This window comes from Cydia pomonella, chromosome 18 (assembly GCF_033807575.1).
Source record: "Cydia pomonella isolate Wapato2018A chromosome 18, ilCydPomo1, whole genome shotgun sequence".
In the NCBI taxonomy this organism is placed as follows: domain Eukaryota; kingdom Metazoa; phylum Arthropoda; class Insecta; order Lepidoptera; family Tortricidae; genus Cydia; species Cydia pomonella.
This window is the reverse complement of record NC_084720.1, coordinates 15216423-15233523: the sequence shown is the minus strand read 5'-3', so window position 1 is coordinate 15233523 and position 17101 is coordinate 15216423. Positions and strand designations below refer to the sequence as shown.

At 36.4% G+C, this 17101-nt stretch overlaps 1 protein-coding gene and 1 long non-coding RNA gene across 2 annotated transcripts in view; both read right to left on the bottom strand.

The window, feature by feature from the left end:
* Positions 1–17101, bottom strand: part of LOC133527561 (hemicentin-1-like) — a 443871-nt gene that overhangs the window by 144381 nt on the left and 282389 nt on the right. The gene's annotated exons all lie outside the window — the stretch shown is intronic.
* LOC133527348 (uncharacterized) overlaps positions 14416–17101 on the bottom strand; it is a 38559-nt gene continuing 35873 nt past the window's right edge. Inside the window, exon 2 of the long non-coding RNA XR_009800874.1 lies at positions 14416–15284. This is a non-coding gene — a long non-coding RNA (uncharacterized LOC133527348). The remainder of the gene's footprint in view (positions 15285–17101) is intronic.

The following is a 17101-nucleotide window of genomic DNA, read 5'->3' as shown; positions in this document are numbered from 1 at the left end:
GAAGGCCAAACAGAATCGAGTACAATAAAAAATATTATATTCCTTTTATAATTTACTTTAGGTAAAAGTTAAAACTTTTAAAGGATGTTCCAGAAGTAAAGACGTAAATTTTCAAAGTTTAACTAACTGAAATTTTATATAAAAGAAAATAAAAGTTTTGATGTCATGGCGTCTATGTCATTTAAACCGGTATATAAAGGACCAATAGGACCATGCCAAAATTAAGAAAATTGCCCAACGATGAAAGCTATGTTCTGGCGGATACCCAATGGTTGATGATGATGTTGCCGGAAAGCAATATTTTCATTCAACTAGCCGTAAACATCTGAAATACGATCAAAAAATTGGACCAAAATCCAAATTTTTCACAAAACATTTAGTATAGACAAAGAAGTGGTAACAAAATGTCGAACAACAAAATGTAGAATATTACTACTACAACAATCGAGGTACTTGCAGGTACTCTGACCTAACCAGTTCATTACGATGCGTCCTCTTTGACGGCCTCAACCCAAGTGAACGAGCCTGTCCAACATTTTACGTTGCTACGAGTAAAACTACCGTGTTGCCAACAGTATAATGTTCCCAACTACCCCTGTATTAATCGGGGTAACATAATAATGTTGTCACAGTATAATTATTATTTAACTGTTATCTTAAATGTAAACAAATAAATCATGACACAACTTTGAACCAAAATTATTACTTTAAATATTTAGTATTCAATATTTCGAAAATAAATTTGTCTCTTTGCTTCTAGGACACCCCACTATTATACACTAGACATTTAAATACAATGTTTGAGGAAAAGTTACGAAGACTCGTGAAAACCGCTAGGATCTTAATATTATTGTCACTGAGACAAGGTACAAAGTGGTACCGAAATTTGATTCCTTGACTGTACGTTCAAACAATGCAAGTAAAGCATATTTGATTTATGTTAATGTTGGTATTGGTTTTAATTACTATTAAATCCACAAGTTTAAATTGCATAACTTTAAAATATGCATAACTTTACCCATATTCAAACGGTAACTTTCAACCCGTTTGCCACAGGCTAAAAGCCTATCTAAATATCACATCTTGAACGAGATTTTGTAATAGGGTACATGCTCCCGGGGACCCGAAGGGTTCGGACCGCAGTTTGTGCGATAAACGAAATCCATTTTGTTGTGTATACAGGGTAAATCCATGGAGGGAATTATGGTTATCGGAATTTATTCTGACAATCGAATTTGCTAATACGTTTTTCTTCACGTGGCATTGTTATTTAAATTCGTACATTTCATGAAAAGTACACACAGTGGTGGTGAGAACCACAAAACACAACCTAATTTCAAACGCATACGATTTGTCGCGGAACTGAAAGATGTGATTTAAGCAAATTTACATTCTTGTTTTGTTCCTCATGCTCTGAAAGTGGGTCATTGTTGTTGTATGAAGTGTGCAGAAAATGACACGTTTCTGCTCTAGAGCATTTGACATTCCAAATACGTATTTTTTTAAAGATAAGCAATGAAAATTTGATATTAAATGAATTTGTTCGTTTTTAATTCTGATATTCGATCGATACTGATCGATTTTTTCTGCTTTTTGCCTGTATATTTTATGATAGTTAAAAAACGAAAAAATCAAACGGCTAAAATCAAATGACTTGATCATATTTTCCACAATGTCAATATCCAGGAAGATAAATGAGGACGACGTTCGTATGGAGAATCGATCGTCCCCTTTCCTCTTAACGCCGCCGCAGTAGTTCACAACGGTGGTGCTGCTGTTGCTGCTATCCGAATGCCACCTCACCAGTGGGAAACGGGTAATGTAACTATTAATCTGCTTCATAATTCCGACACCAGCTTTAATACAGCAGAGGCAACCACTTGAAAGTAATTTATCAAGGAAACTGACAGAGACCTCTCCTATTTTCCACTCCCGCAGGGCTGCAATACTACACTGCTACAGTCGCCATCCGAATATTATAAATAAATAAAAATAAAAATTATTTATTCTCAGACAATTAATACAGTCCATATTTGTTAGTATCAACTTACAAACTATGTTAAGTTACCTTCCGCACAATAAATTACATAAATTAAATTAGATAACTTTAGATTGCTGATTATCTTGGCCGATTTACCGAACTGCACGTTTTTGAACATGCAATTCGATAAACCGTCCCAAAATACCAGAATCCAACCGCTCGGCTATCATTTTCAGGATCCCGTTGGTGCTCCCGCGTATACGGTTATTATGGATGGCTTTATCTATGTGATAAAGTAAATCGTCTCTTTTGAACACCGTGCGATTAAAAGTGACGGACACAGTTTCATAACGCTTACCTTGGTGGAGCGCTGCATCAGTTAATTTAATTAACAACAAACAAACCACAAATTAAATTTAATCATCGTCAAGTTGGGGACCAGTGATTCAGATGTTGAAACCAACCAATCTATCTTCGGACTAGTGTGCGAATATTGTTAGTGTTGCGTGTCGTAGACAATAAACATTAAATAAAAACGGGTAGATCAATTTATTTGTCTATCACGAACATTTATATATTATAAACTAATATCGGGTAGTTTGGTGTTGTTTACTAAGGTCTCCATTGAAAGTTTGCTGGGACGTCAGTCTTCCGTGACCACAGCTAGTACAACCTGGCTAAAATGTCGGATAAAAGGTAAAATAATGAAATTTAATAGCGTCAAACCCGTTAATGACATTAAATTTGTGTACAAAGTGAATAGTGAAAATTAAAACAATAAAATCCGTATTCTTACTCGATAATAAAGAAATCTTATCTTATCTTAAGACACGATGATAAATATTTATATTTCCAGTTGTCTGTACGAGTATCTTAGAAAGAAAAGAAATTAATGAACGCAAGAAGCAACTTCGTTACTATTTCTGTTGTTCCCAGAATTAATGTTACCTGTTGTACTTAGTAGTTTCTCTAGAACTAAAGAACATGTCCATTTGTGCAAAAACACTTTATCTGTGTTTCTACTTTTACATTACAGAAATAACGTCTTACATCTCTAGCGTTGTACTTTAACTTAATGCTAACATTTTATCCTGTGCACACATGTTTAGAGTTGGTTGCCAGAGCTCAACGAGAGTGCGGAGTGTTAGGGTCGGTAACGTGCACCTATGGAGTTGCAAGCGTCCATAGCCTACGGAGACTACTCTCCAGGCGGGCCGTAAGATTTTTTTGCCACCAACGTAGTATAAAAAAAATATTTAGAGTTATAGTCCAGATCTGAAGTTTAAGCTAATATTGTAATTCCTGCAATCTTAAATAACTTGTCTTGTGAGACAAATAAATAAAATAAATTACCAACATATTAATAGTTTAATCATTACCGTTATAATGGTGTTTGAATTTTTTACTTACTTTTCATGAAAGAGCTCCGAGCCAAATAAATTCAGGATTCAAAAATGCGTATACCTGAAAGATAAACATGTATGGCTTAGTGAATTATTATTTAATTTTAAACGTAAGTAAGTGTAATGTAACGATAAATTCAAAACAACTGTTATCAATTACGTATCTTTTTATGCAAGTAAATTAAATAAATGTTATCTACAAAACAATATATAGATCGTGGCATTCACGACGACGCCTGCCTTGACTCGTAATGTCATGTTATTAAAGGTTAGATTTGACAAATCTGGGCGTCATCGTGGATGACACAAACTATAAATTGTACCTAAAAACAAGGAGCTTTTTCCTCATTCGATGGCATTATTAAAACACAAGCAGAATAGGTATTTATATATGTCTTTATCCATCACGAAACAATGGTGTTCCGGACATTGGGAGGCGCGCGCGGAGACGAAACCAACACGTAGATGCTCTTTTAACACTTTAATAAGATGTAAGGAGTACACCGAGAGGATACTGCCCTTGCCCGTGTCATAAAAGCTAACTGATATATTTCTAATATCATTATAATATCGGTTTGATGTAAGTGCACATTCGAATTGGCCTGTAAGTTGGAGCAGTATGTACTTATTCAATAAGCTATAATGCTTTAACTCAATGTTGTCATATGGTTTAACGTTAAGAGGTTTGAAAGAAAAGGTAAATAGTAGATTGGTTAGTTAACCAAGGGATGAAAGGCGCTCATTTCTATTGAGGTAGGTTAGCGCTCGAAAGCAGTGAGTACCTTTTCAATTTCTTCGCAGATACTTGAATATTATACAGCCTTACTGTCATGATAATTCACGGAAAACTAAATAAAAACATCACCTTGGTACAATGCCTCAAGGGCCTATTTTAGATTTAAGCTAGTTATAGTAATCCTCTGTATATATCCATTACATATTTATATTGTCATTGTAAGAAAATGTATTGTTACTTTACGTTAAAATAAAAACAATCTTTAATCAGTTTTTTTAACGCAAAAGACATCTCCAAATGTGCCATGAAGAAACTCCCTTTTTGTTTGTAGTATGCTTCGTGTGTAGCTTTTAATCCAACGCGACTTGGCAGGTTGTCATAACGTATGAAATAAAATTGATTTGTTATTCAATTCTTAGAGACAAATAGCAATTTCAAACGCATGTGAAAACTTTTCCATTCCTAAAATCGCCACTACCAAAAATTTTCAATATATCTGTTTCATTCTGGAACAAGCACTGACGCTTGGAAATTCCGCTCAGTTGTAAAAACAGAGCGCCAACCAACATGCAGTGCAATAAAATAGTAAAGCAAACTTAAGGATGACTCACGCTACACAGTGCCAGGACCGGGCCGGGGCGGACCGGAGCGAGCCGTCACACGGACTTTCAGGAGCGCCACCGTCGCCGGACCGTTCCGGGGCCGGGGCGACCGGGCCATCATCTCTATATTATAGTATCTCTATGCGTTGACACTATCGTTGAGTCTCCGAGCGCGAGACAGGCCGGGCCGGGCTGTCCGAGCTCACCGAGCCGTCCAAATAACGGACTGTTCATGACAAATGTCACAAATGTCAATCATATTGAAAAAATTGGTTCGATGGGAAGCAAGTCGATATAGAAATAAATAATAAAATCAAAATATTGGCCCTGGCTGCCATAATAGCTGATGAAGAGAATACTGCATACTCTGGGCAATTGTGCATTTGGACATTTCGCGGACACTTTCGGAAAAAGGAGAATTACACAACATTATGTGAAGAGCTTTATTTCCACATGACCCGAGACTCTTTCGAAGCCACCGTGTTCTCTGCTTAAGGTAATGGAAATACAATGCGTGTATATTGTCTCAAATAATCATGTGCCGAAGCATATTAAACTATTAAAAGGAAAAGGGATGACCGGTTCTCCATACAAACATAGTCCCCATTTTCCTCTCTGGATATTGATATTCCCGTCGTTCTACATCCAATTTTGTAATAGTACATTACGATACAAGTGCGAAAAATAGGAAATTCGAAACAAGTGGCGATAAATTAAAACACGACCGAAGGGAGTGTTTTAAATCGACACGAGTTGCGAATTACTTATTCGCACATGTATCGTACAACGTTTTACAGTACATGGCTCTTTAAATGTTCGACACAGTAACGTAATATGCTAATTTTCGCACTAGTGCGGTAAAGTAGCAACATATGTACTGTAAAAATATTATCCGTAATGGGGACTACGTTTGTATGGAAAAGCGGTCTCGTTTTGAGGTAGGTAACTAGGCAGATTACTTAGAGATTGACTCATCACAAGCTGCCCTAAGTGCTTCTTAGCGAGTAGACAGGCCTATTGTTTTTCAGTATTATTTTCTTCTATTTAGGTGTGCATTTGTGTTGTATTGCAAAAATATATCCGTTGGGGTTCAGTGATACCCGATAGATATTAACCCTGAATCACAAATGATCATTTTGCTTAATGCCGCGTTTTTGCATTATTTTCTCCCATCAATCCTATCATAGACTTGTTCCGTTTCAGGAATGCATGAAAAACTTAAGTTTAAAAGAGAATATATTTAAAATGGCTGTTGGGAATACCACAACATTTTAAAGTATCGATATAAGATAATCATCTACAAACATTCAGCTATATGTAGAGAAATACGCGTACACCACTAAGAATGTCGGTGGTGCGCTCTCAAAGTAAAAAAAATAACTGTTAAGTTCGGTACACTAAGATAGAATTGTCTAACAAGTACAAAAAATAAACTACTTACTGGCTTACTTACTTCTTGCGGAAAAGAAATTTTTGATCTATAATACGAGTGGGTTAGGTAGTTGAAATTTACAGTGTGCATTTTATGGTTCCGTAGCCAAAATGGCAAAAACCCTTACAGTTTCGTCATGTCCATCTGTCTGTCTATCTGTCTGTCCGTATGTCACAGCTATTTTACTCAAAAACTATAAGATAACCAAAAGAGAAAAGTGGAAAGTAGGTATTTTTTATACTACGTTGGTGGCCGGCCTGATGGTAAGCTACTACTTAGTTTAGAAGTTCAAATGTATAAAAATATAATTTTTTGGCACGCCATACATGTAACTAAAAGTGAAAAGGTTATTCAAGTAAAAGAGTATTAAATTTAAGATTTTTTTTAAGTAAGTGAGATGGCAAAGGAGTCTTGCGTAGCCCGTCATGCTAGCCCGAAATGATATGAACGCTCTGACGTCGGGCTACAGCGGCGGCCTCATATTGAGAAAGTCGGGCGTAGGTAGCCCTTGTGCTATGCGTACTCTAAGGCCGAGGGCCCCCTCATAACAAATGAATCGGGGGTAGCCTTACGTACCTAAGTAGCTTCCTCATACTAAAAAGTCGTGCAGAAGAAGATAACAATATAATTTTTTCAATATGTCAATTCCAGATTTTCTGTGTTTCTTAAATGTATAGTAACATGGCAGCAGTTTTCATCTTTAGGGTTCCGTACCCAAACGGGACCCTATTACTAAGACTCCGCTGTCCGTCCGTCCGTCCGTCCGTCCGTCTGTCACCAGGCTGTATCTCATGAACCGTGATAGACAGTTGAAATTTTCAAAGATGACGTATTTCTGTTGCCACTATAACAACATAGTATTGTGTTCCTGCCGGTGAGTAAGGTTGCCAGAGCTCAACGAGGGGAAGGAGGGTTGTTAGGCTCGGCAACGCGCATATAATTCCTCTGGAGTTGCAGGCGTACATAGGCTATGGAGACTGCTTACCATCAGGTGGGCCGTATGCTTGTTTGCCACCAACGTAGTATATAAAAAACCAAATACTAAAAAAATTACGGAATCACGTTGGGCGAGTCCGACTCGCCCTTGTCCGGTTTTTGTATTTATTCGTAAGCTTGCATTAATTGCCATGGCACTTTAGGCTTAGCTTGTAAGTACAGTCGAGGAAATTGATTCTTTAGCAGTTAACGTGTCACGTTACAATGGACAGCTCTTACCATAAGTATGTACAGCCAAATTTACTTGAACCGCAAGTTGCTAAAGAATCAATTTCCGCAACCGTACTAATAGGATATTCTTTGCTAATAGGTCTAATAAATAATATGTTGCGGACTCTTTTCTTAAACCTTTTTACTTGTATACTTTTTACGACATTTGACGCTGTCATGTTATTCAAATAGTAAAATAAATCTGACAAGAGAGAAAATTGTGATCTTATTTACAGAAAGATACTTAATGTATGAAAAAATAAGCAAAAATAAGAATGAATGTTTTGTGAGTGTGAAACAATTTTATTTTCTTTGACAAATAGAGCACTGCATTGCATTAACGATTATTATTATTTTAATTTGTATGTCTTTCCCATCACGGAACAATGGTATTCCGGACCTTTGAGAAGCGTGCGCCGAGCCCTAACCTAACGTAGAGGCCCTTTTGACACGTTCATGAAATGTAAGATGTACACCGAGCTGATGCTGCCCTTGCCCATGTCATAGGACGCACGCAGAGGCAGGCCCGACAGGGTGTAAGGACTATTGAGAGTTGTTGGAATCTAAAATAAACTAGGTTATTGTGTGAAAGCGATGGGCTAAACACTGAGCTATGGGATAAAAAACTAGACGCCTGCCTAATAAAACGGTATACAATTTTATTTCCGGCAGACGACACAAAAAGCGACATCTGGGATGGCTCAAGAGTAACACTGGTGTGAGCGGCTCAGGGGTATCGAGAGGCGTGCACCGCTTTCAACCCAGTGGCTGTAACAGCCACTGTGCCAACTCGCGTCTTGCACTTCCACCCTTGGAACTTATAGCTCTAACGACTCCACCCTGGTTGGCCGGCCAAGGCAACCCAGAAGCAGATAATCCTGTCCCACCCACCCTCCTACGAATGACAGAACTCCCTAGGAACACTCGGGTACGCGAGATCGTTACTCCCCAACTGCATGCCACAAGCTGCCCGAAGTTGACTGATTGCACTGGTAAAATCAGCGGGCCATAGATTATTAGTTTGCAGTTCCTAAAAGCCATTGCTGAAAGGATGTGTAGCTGTCATATACAAAAACAATGGGTAGACAGTCTCAAAGGGTATGTTTTATGATAAATAGTTTCATGCCGCAGTAAAATAATGTGATTTGTAGTATTTAGTTTTAAAATATATTTTTATAATGTGTATGCTAATCTTAAGGTATTTATCTATGGGCCGCTAGTTGCCTGAAATAAATTATGATAGATAGACGGATAGATGGGGTGTTCTAAGAGAAAGTCGCTTTGAAAATGCTTTTGTCTTGTATGGCAGCTTCCTCAATCAACTGCGTAAAGCTCGAGAAAATACTGCCAAAAGGCTAGGCTAGATAATAAGTTTTTATAAAAGAAACATGTCTTTATGGGACCCATAACATTGAAGCAATACAAAAGTTAGAAATGAGAGTCAAATCTGACAATCGTTATCTACGCACGAAACGCCCCTTATTAAATGATACTTGATCGTGACGTCATGATTAAGTTTAATGCGTTTTATTTGCATTGCATTTACAAAAAGAGGAGCTTTCGAGTTTCGAGGATTATGTTTTTAAAATACGTGTATATTACGTAGGTTTGTTTGTATTGATTTTTTGATTCTAGAAATAATAGTTGTATAACCTTAATATGTATGTAGGTAAGTACTAAGTACATAAAAGGTACCGAAATAGGTCAGAAGAGCAGTAAATTCAATATTACTATACAGTATATCCAAAAAGAGCGCTATGATAAGTAAAAGTTCCTTTTTAGGGTTCAGTACCCAAAGGGTAAAACGAGAGCCTATTACTAAGACTCCGCTGTCAGTACGTCTATCCGTCTGTCACCAGGCTGTATCTCGTAAACCGTGATAGTTAGTTGATATTTTCACAGATGATGTATTACTGTTGCCGCAATAACAACAAATACTAAAAACTACGGTACCCTAGATGGGCGAGTCCGGCTCGCATTTGTCTGGTATTATTTAAATATAGGAGGCAAATGAGGAAAGCCCATGAACAGAGGTCGTACCTATCATAGGATAAGTAGATATATATGTACAAAGAAACAGCGGTATGTTAAGTAGATTTTTTTTATATAGTAGGCAAACGAGCAGAGCCCATGAACAGAGGTCATACTCTTATCATAGAATTGGTAGATATGTACAAAGAAACAGCGCTATGTTAAGTAGAAGTATTTTTTTAAATACAGGAGGCAAACGAGCAGAGCCCATGAACAGAGGTCGTATCATAAGATTTGTAGATATGTACATAGAAATGGCGCTATGTTAAGTGGAAGTATTTTTTTAAATATAGGAGGCAAATGAGCAGAGCCCATGAACAGAGGTTGTATCATAGGATAAGTAGATATATACAAAGAAATGGCACTATGTTAAGTAGAATTTTTTTTTTTTAATATAGGAGGCAAACGAGCAGAGCCCACGAACAGAGCTCGTATCAGAAGATTTATAGAGATGTACAAAAGAATGGCGTTATGTTAAGTAGAAGTATTTTTTTTAATATAGGAGGCAAACGAGCAGAACCCATGAACAGAGCTCATATCATACGATTTGTAGAGATGTACAAAGGAATGGCGTTATGTTAAGTAGAAGTATTTTTTTAAATACAGGAGGCAAACGAGCAGAGCCCATGAACAGAGGTCGTATCATAAGATTTGTAGATATGTACATAGAAATGGCGCTATGTTAAGTAGAAGTATTTTTTTAAATATAGGAGGCAAATGAGCAGAGCCCATGAACAGAGGTTGTATCATAGGATAAGTAGATATGTACAAAGAAATGGCACTATGTTAAGTAGATTTTTTTTTTTTAATATAGGAGGCAAACGAGCAGAGCCCACGAACAGAGCTCGTATCAGAAGATTTATAGAGATGTACAAAAGAATGGCGTTATGTTAAGTAGAAGTATTTTTTTAAATATAGGAGGCAAACGAGCAGAACCCATGAACAGAGCTCATATCATACGATTTGTAGAGATGTACAAAGGAATGGCGTTATGTTAAGTAGAAGTATTTTTTTTTAAATACAGGAGGCAAACGAGCAGAGCCCATGAACAGAGGTCGTATCATAAGATTTGTAGATATGTACATAGAAATGGCGCTATGTTAAGTAGAAGTATTTTTTTAAATATAGGAGGCAAATGAGCAGAGCCCATGAACAGAGGTTGTATCATAGGATAAGTAGATATGTACAAAGAAATGGCACTATGTTAAGTAGAATTTATTTTTTTTAATATAGGAGGCAAACGAGTAGAGCCCACGAACAGAGCTCGTATCAGAAGATTTATAGAGATGTACAAAAGAATGGCGTTATGTTAAGTAGAAGTTTTTTTTTTAATATAGGAGGCAAACGAGCAGAACCCATGAACAGAGCTCATATCATACGATTTGTAGAGATGTACAAAGGAATGGCGTTATGTTAAGTAGAAGTATTTTTTTAAATACAGGAGGCAAACGAGCAGAGCCCATGAACAGAGGTCGTATCATAAGATTTGTAGATATGTACATAGAAATGGCGCTATGTTAAGTAGAAGTATTTTTTTAAATATAGGAGGCAAATGAGCAGAGCCCATGAACAGAGGTTGTATCATAGGATAAGTAGATATGTACAAAGAAATGGCACTATGTTAAGTAGAATTTATTTTTTTTAATATAGGAGGCAAACGAGCAGAGCCCACGAACAGAGCTCGTATCAGAAGATTTATAGAGATGTACAAAAGAATGGCGTTATGTTAAGTAGAAGTTTTTAAGCTATTGCATAGCTTCTATCGCGGGCCTTGAGCGCGGGGACCGAATCCAGAAATTCCGTAACGAAAAAACCTCACGCTCCCCACTTCGTCTAACGTCGTTTCAGTTCGGCAGTCTTCGACACGGCGTTGTGTGCGTGCGATTAGACGTATTGTACTACTCAGAGACTTGTCATACGCTTCGCTTGACAGACAGATGAAGTGTGCGAAAGGGAAGCCATCACGTATATGAACAAGCCACGAGTGTGAAAGAGGCAGACTACATATGAGAAAACGTAACCATTTTTTGAATTCGAAGGCGGCCGAGGCGGCCGAGGCGGCCAAAATCATATTGCCGTATTTTTTAACGTTAAAAATATACGAGAATCAAAATCAAAAATAAATATTAAGTAATTTAGTGAAGATGGTGTCATGTTGTGTGCCGGATTGTTGTGTTTCAGGGCCAAAAAACCCAGGGAAATACTCATTTCACAGGTAATTACGTATACGGTATCGTAGCGAAATTTTCGTAACGATATTATATCAAATTAACAGCATAAAAAGTGTAAAAAGCCAATTTATACAGTTCATTATAAGTTTTTCTTCAATTGTGTGTTAATATTTCATGATATTAGTCAATAATTTAGAATATTTTGTGTAAAAACCTAAACTGTTACTTTACGCTAGGGCTTGACAAAATGTTCATATGACTGTATCGATAACTTGTCGGTATATTAGTATGTATGGAATTAGTTGTTCACAAGACATCATTAAGATATTAACCTTTATAACCGACGTAAAATAATAACGATTGTTATAATACCTTTTTTGAAGATGCACATGTTCAGCGATAAATTTAAACTTCACTTTCCAACACATTACTTACATTTTAACCACTTTTCCACGGCTTTGCCGCTAACACAAGGAAACACAAGACAGCGTATACACACCCAACCCAACTTGTCAGGCGGAAAAGGCGCGAATTTCAAATTTTCTTTGGTAAGTCAACTATTTGCGCCTACTGTTAACACTTAGCATGTGTTTGTGTTAACGACATTGCACATGTTACACCACTCACACCCGCATACGACAGAAACCTGCTTTATCAACGCGAGTCACCTGCTTTACCGACAGCGCCGGGTTCCATAATGCTTGATCGGACTACGTTAGTAATTTAGTCAAGTAAAAACGAAAAAACGTAAAAAGAGCGTACCTGGGTCGCCTAGCAGGACGTCCTATCGGACGCCCTAGGTATCGCTGGAGCGACATGGTGGAGGCGGATCTGCGCGAGCTTCGAGTCGACAATTGGCGAGAGGTCGCACAGGACCGAGAAAAGTGGCGCTGTCTTGTGTCGGAGGCCAAGTCTCATTTTGGGTCGCTGAGCCAACGGAGTAAGTAGTAAGTAAGTAAACGTCCCAGAACACCAAACCAGGTGAGAAAAATAAAAAATCGCAATGAGTGGCGATACGATTTTAAGTCGACACGAGTTTCGAATTAACTATTCGCAAATGTATTACAATACATATGGCCCTTAAAATGTTCGATATAGTTACGTAATGTGCTAATTATCGCACTAGTGCGGTAAAGTAGCTCCATATGTACTGTAAAATAAGTAACAATATATATTTGACCATTGTGACACATGTGTACCTATATATTTGACCATTTTGATGCTGACTGAAACGACTGTAACTGTAGCCTCGGTTATCACTATCAGTATTGTTATTTACTATGCGTCCGCTGTAAAAGAAAATTAAAGGTACTAAAGGCGCTAATAAGGTCTAATAGTAGTAATAATACTCATACCTATTACATTTTTTATAAAAACAAACACATTTGAAAAAGTAGTCGATAAAGCAGTTAAACATCGATAGATTATTAATATGTTGTAACATGACATCACTATTTTTGTTCGCACATAGACAATTTACGCACACACTTGCATTTCATTTTTGGTCACACTTTTGAAGTTTGACAGTCGTTCTATACTATCCTATTTCTATGGTACTACTCTACGAAACTCGCACGAATCGAGACGAGCTGCTCCGAAATCGGACAAATACATAAGCAGCTGTTTATAGTAATCTGTATGTATCATTGATGTACGTAATAGGGGTAGATGAGGTACCAGGCGGTCGATCGTGAGCCACAAAATATAGGTTCCGGGACCTATATTGAATTAGTCGTATGGGTGACGCTGAAGTGTCAACATTGTCATCAAATTCGATAAAATATTGCCAAAGAATGCCGTGTTGCGCCTTTTTCCAGTGCTTCAATAGCTCCAAGCACAAAAACAAAGCTCACGGTATCACTTTTCATTCGTAAGTACTATTATAACATTTGAAAACATATTTTTTCTAAATAAAATTAAAAATTTCCTTGTTATTGAGTGAGCGCGACAGCTAAATAATGCATTACCCATGTGAGAAACACGTTTATCCGAGTGTCAAGTAGGCATGCCCGCTTCATGCAGTGCATGCATGCCCGAGTCAGCAATTTTTTTTATAAATAATGCAACTTTTTAAATCATGTGCTCCTATTCCTTGAAACTATAGAATGTAACCGGTTTTTATTTTAATATACTTACGAATAACCGGTTGTTAACCAAAAATCCAGTTTTTCTGATAGTATTGTTAAAACAATATCTTGCATTAACTTGAAACCCAAATATCGGGAATAGTCCATCAAAAATTACTAAATAGTACTTGTACAACAATAGGAAAACTATGGACAACATTTTTAACGAGAGCTCGGATTTACAATTTTAATATGCGAGTTATAGTGTAGTTTTAAGATGTATTTATGTATGTTGAAAACTGTGTAAAAAATATTTAGAACAGATATTAGATCAATCAAATTTAACCTTTTATCATAAACAAAAGAAATAAATAATAATCATCTCTATTTGTCAAGTAAAATGTATGATGACTGGTCTGGCCTAGTGGGCAGTGACCCTGCCTATAAAGCCGATGGTCCCGTCCCGGGTTCAAAGTTCTAATGATGGAATCCATGAAGAATTGAGGGAACACTTAAAATCTTATAGGTACACATATAGTGATTTTTGTATTGTTTGTCTACAAATTAAGCATTTTCATCCAAAAACTGGCAATTAGTGTAGTGGAACTGCTGATGATAAACAGAACGAAACTCCCTAACTACGTATTTACCGTTTGAGTATTTGTATTAATTTGTCCTCTTTGTAGAGCAACTAAGGTGATGAAAATGAAAACGATGAAAATCAGAACGAATACTTTAAATTGAACATTCTAATGTAAGGGCACGCTGCCGTCTCAAATCGAGAAAAGTGGGACATTGCTAATTTCGCCTTCGATAGGGAATGATTTAAAAAAATATAACTTCAAAATCAGTATTAACGTTAAAAAAATGAAAACTATAATGTTTAGAGAAAAAACTTTCACTTATTTCTATTTTAAAACGAGCTGCAGCTGTGGAAATGCCTAGCGATTGAATTGTGAAAATTAAAAATGATGCTCGGTTTCGTTTTTGATGAAAAATTTTTTTCTCCATACATTATAATTTTCCTTTTTATACCGCCCTCTCCGCATATTTTTTTTAATTGTATAGATAAACTATCGGTTTTACATATAAAATACATACAGTTTTACATATTTTATTTAATGTGTTAGCGAAAAAAAATTGTTTTCCATAAAATAAATAAAGTGCCTATTTATTTTAATTTCGTATATTTTTTATAAATATTTGTTTCCTGACGCTACCTAATAAAGACCGCCGCGCCGTTGAAGGCGCTTATTCCCATGACTTACAACTTGTCCAATATAAGTGAATCCGTATACGTATCGTAACTATGAATAAACAAGGTTCACACTTTTATATTGGTTATCTTGAGTCGTGCGCTCGGTGAACGATTGGAATATATAAATACCAGGAGTAACTACGAATTACCAGTGTTTACATTATCTCTTGTCAAGCGTACTTGTCTTTTCCGAAAAACCATCAGAAGTGAAACCTCGAGATCCCTATCAACTGAGATCATATCGTTATACTGGTTTACTGGTGGTTGGTTATGGTGGTATTAATATCAAAGAAAAAGAAATACTGCATAAATAAAATAAATAAATAATTATAATTGCATAAGTTGATACAAAATGCTATGCAATAGCTTTACCGCGGCAGTCCCCGAGTGCCACACGTCTTTTTTTTTTTAATATAGGAGGCAAACGAGCAGAACCCATGAACAGAGCTCATATCATACGATTTGTAGAGATGTACAAAGGAATGGCGTTATGTTAAGTAGAAGTATTTTTTTAAATACAGGAGGCAAACGAGCAGAGCCCATGAACAGAGGTCGTATCATAAGATTTGTAGATATGTACATCGAAATGGCGCTATGTTAAGTAGAAGTATTTTTTTTAAATATAGGAGGCAAATGAGCAGAGCCCATGAACAGAGGTTGTATCATAGGATACGTAGATATGTACAAAGAAATGGCACTATGTTAAGTAGAATTTTTTTTTTTTTATATATAAGAGGCAAACGAGCAGAGCCCACGAACAGAGCTCGTATCAGAAGATTTATAGAGATGTACAAAGGAATGGCGTTATGTTAAGTAGAAGTATTTTTTTTAATATAGGAGGCAAACGAGCAGAACCCATGAACAGAGCTCATATCATAAGATTTGTAGAGATGTACAAAGGAATGGCGTTATGTTAAGTAGAAGTATTTTTTTAAATACAGGAGGCAAACGAGCAGAGCCCATGAACAGAGGTCGTATCTTAAGATTTGTAGATATGTACATAGAAATGGCGCTATGTTAAGTAGAAGTATTTTTTTAAATATAGGAGGCATAAGATCAGAGCCCATGAACAGAGCTCGTATCAGAAGATTTATAGAGATGTACAAAGGAATGGCGTTATGTTAAGTACAAGTATTTTTTTTAAATATAGGAGGCACACGAGCAGAATCCGTGAACAGAGCTCATATCATAAGATTTGTAGAGATGTACAAAGGAATGTATGACCTATTATTCACCTCGTAAATTATTTGCAGGTGACTAAATAAACACCCTGTATATATTTGTTGTTGTATCAACAAATCAAGCATTTACATTAAAAAAGTGAGTGACATTTAATTAAGTGGAACTGCTGATGAAGACCAGACGGAACACCTCAACTACGCGTATTTCACGTTTGGCGATATCTTCTTCGTTGAGATTGTTCTGCAAGTTATTTTTTAAGCTTCATTTTAGTCAAGATCTATTTCTGATAATGGATCCCAGGAATAATGGATGAAACTCTTCGAATATTTTACATATAGTATATTTTTATATTTGCATTTAAACAGTGCTATTTGGTGAAACGTGTTCATGAAGATTAGAATATAACTTCTCCTTGACAAGTATTTTACGAGTTAGGGCTTAGGTATATTATATGGGCTTACCTATGGGCTATTGTTTTTCATTCAATAGTTTACATATGTGAAAGAGAAAGTATAACAATATGCTTGTTAGACTAAAATAGCTTTAGTTTTGTTAATTTCAAAAACTTAGTAGGTGATAATTATAACATAGGTATAGAATCTTCAAAAATAAAACAGTAGATACAAAGCAGGTGTTATTGGCCCGTCTTTATATATAGAAAATCGATGGCATGATTCCTAGGAACAGATCTTCGTATGTGTTATAGTTTCAAACTTTCCCATACTGAACGATCTAAATAGGCCACCATGTATACCTTACGGAACATTTTATTTCGTTGGATGAATTTAGGGTGTAGGGGAGAAACTACCCAATTATGAGCTACTTACTGAAAACTATCATTAATAGACAATTGTAAGGATATTTAACATTGCCAAAATAAGGTTAAAGGTGCCCTCTAGTAGTACTTAGTCGATACCGTGATACAATGAATGGTATTATAAACATTTTTCTTTTTTCATATACTATGGACATTCCTCGATGGCACCAAGCTGCAACTGGAAAGCGATGATCACACGGCAAATAAAATCGTGAA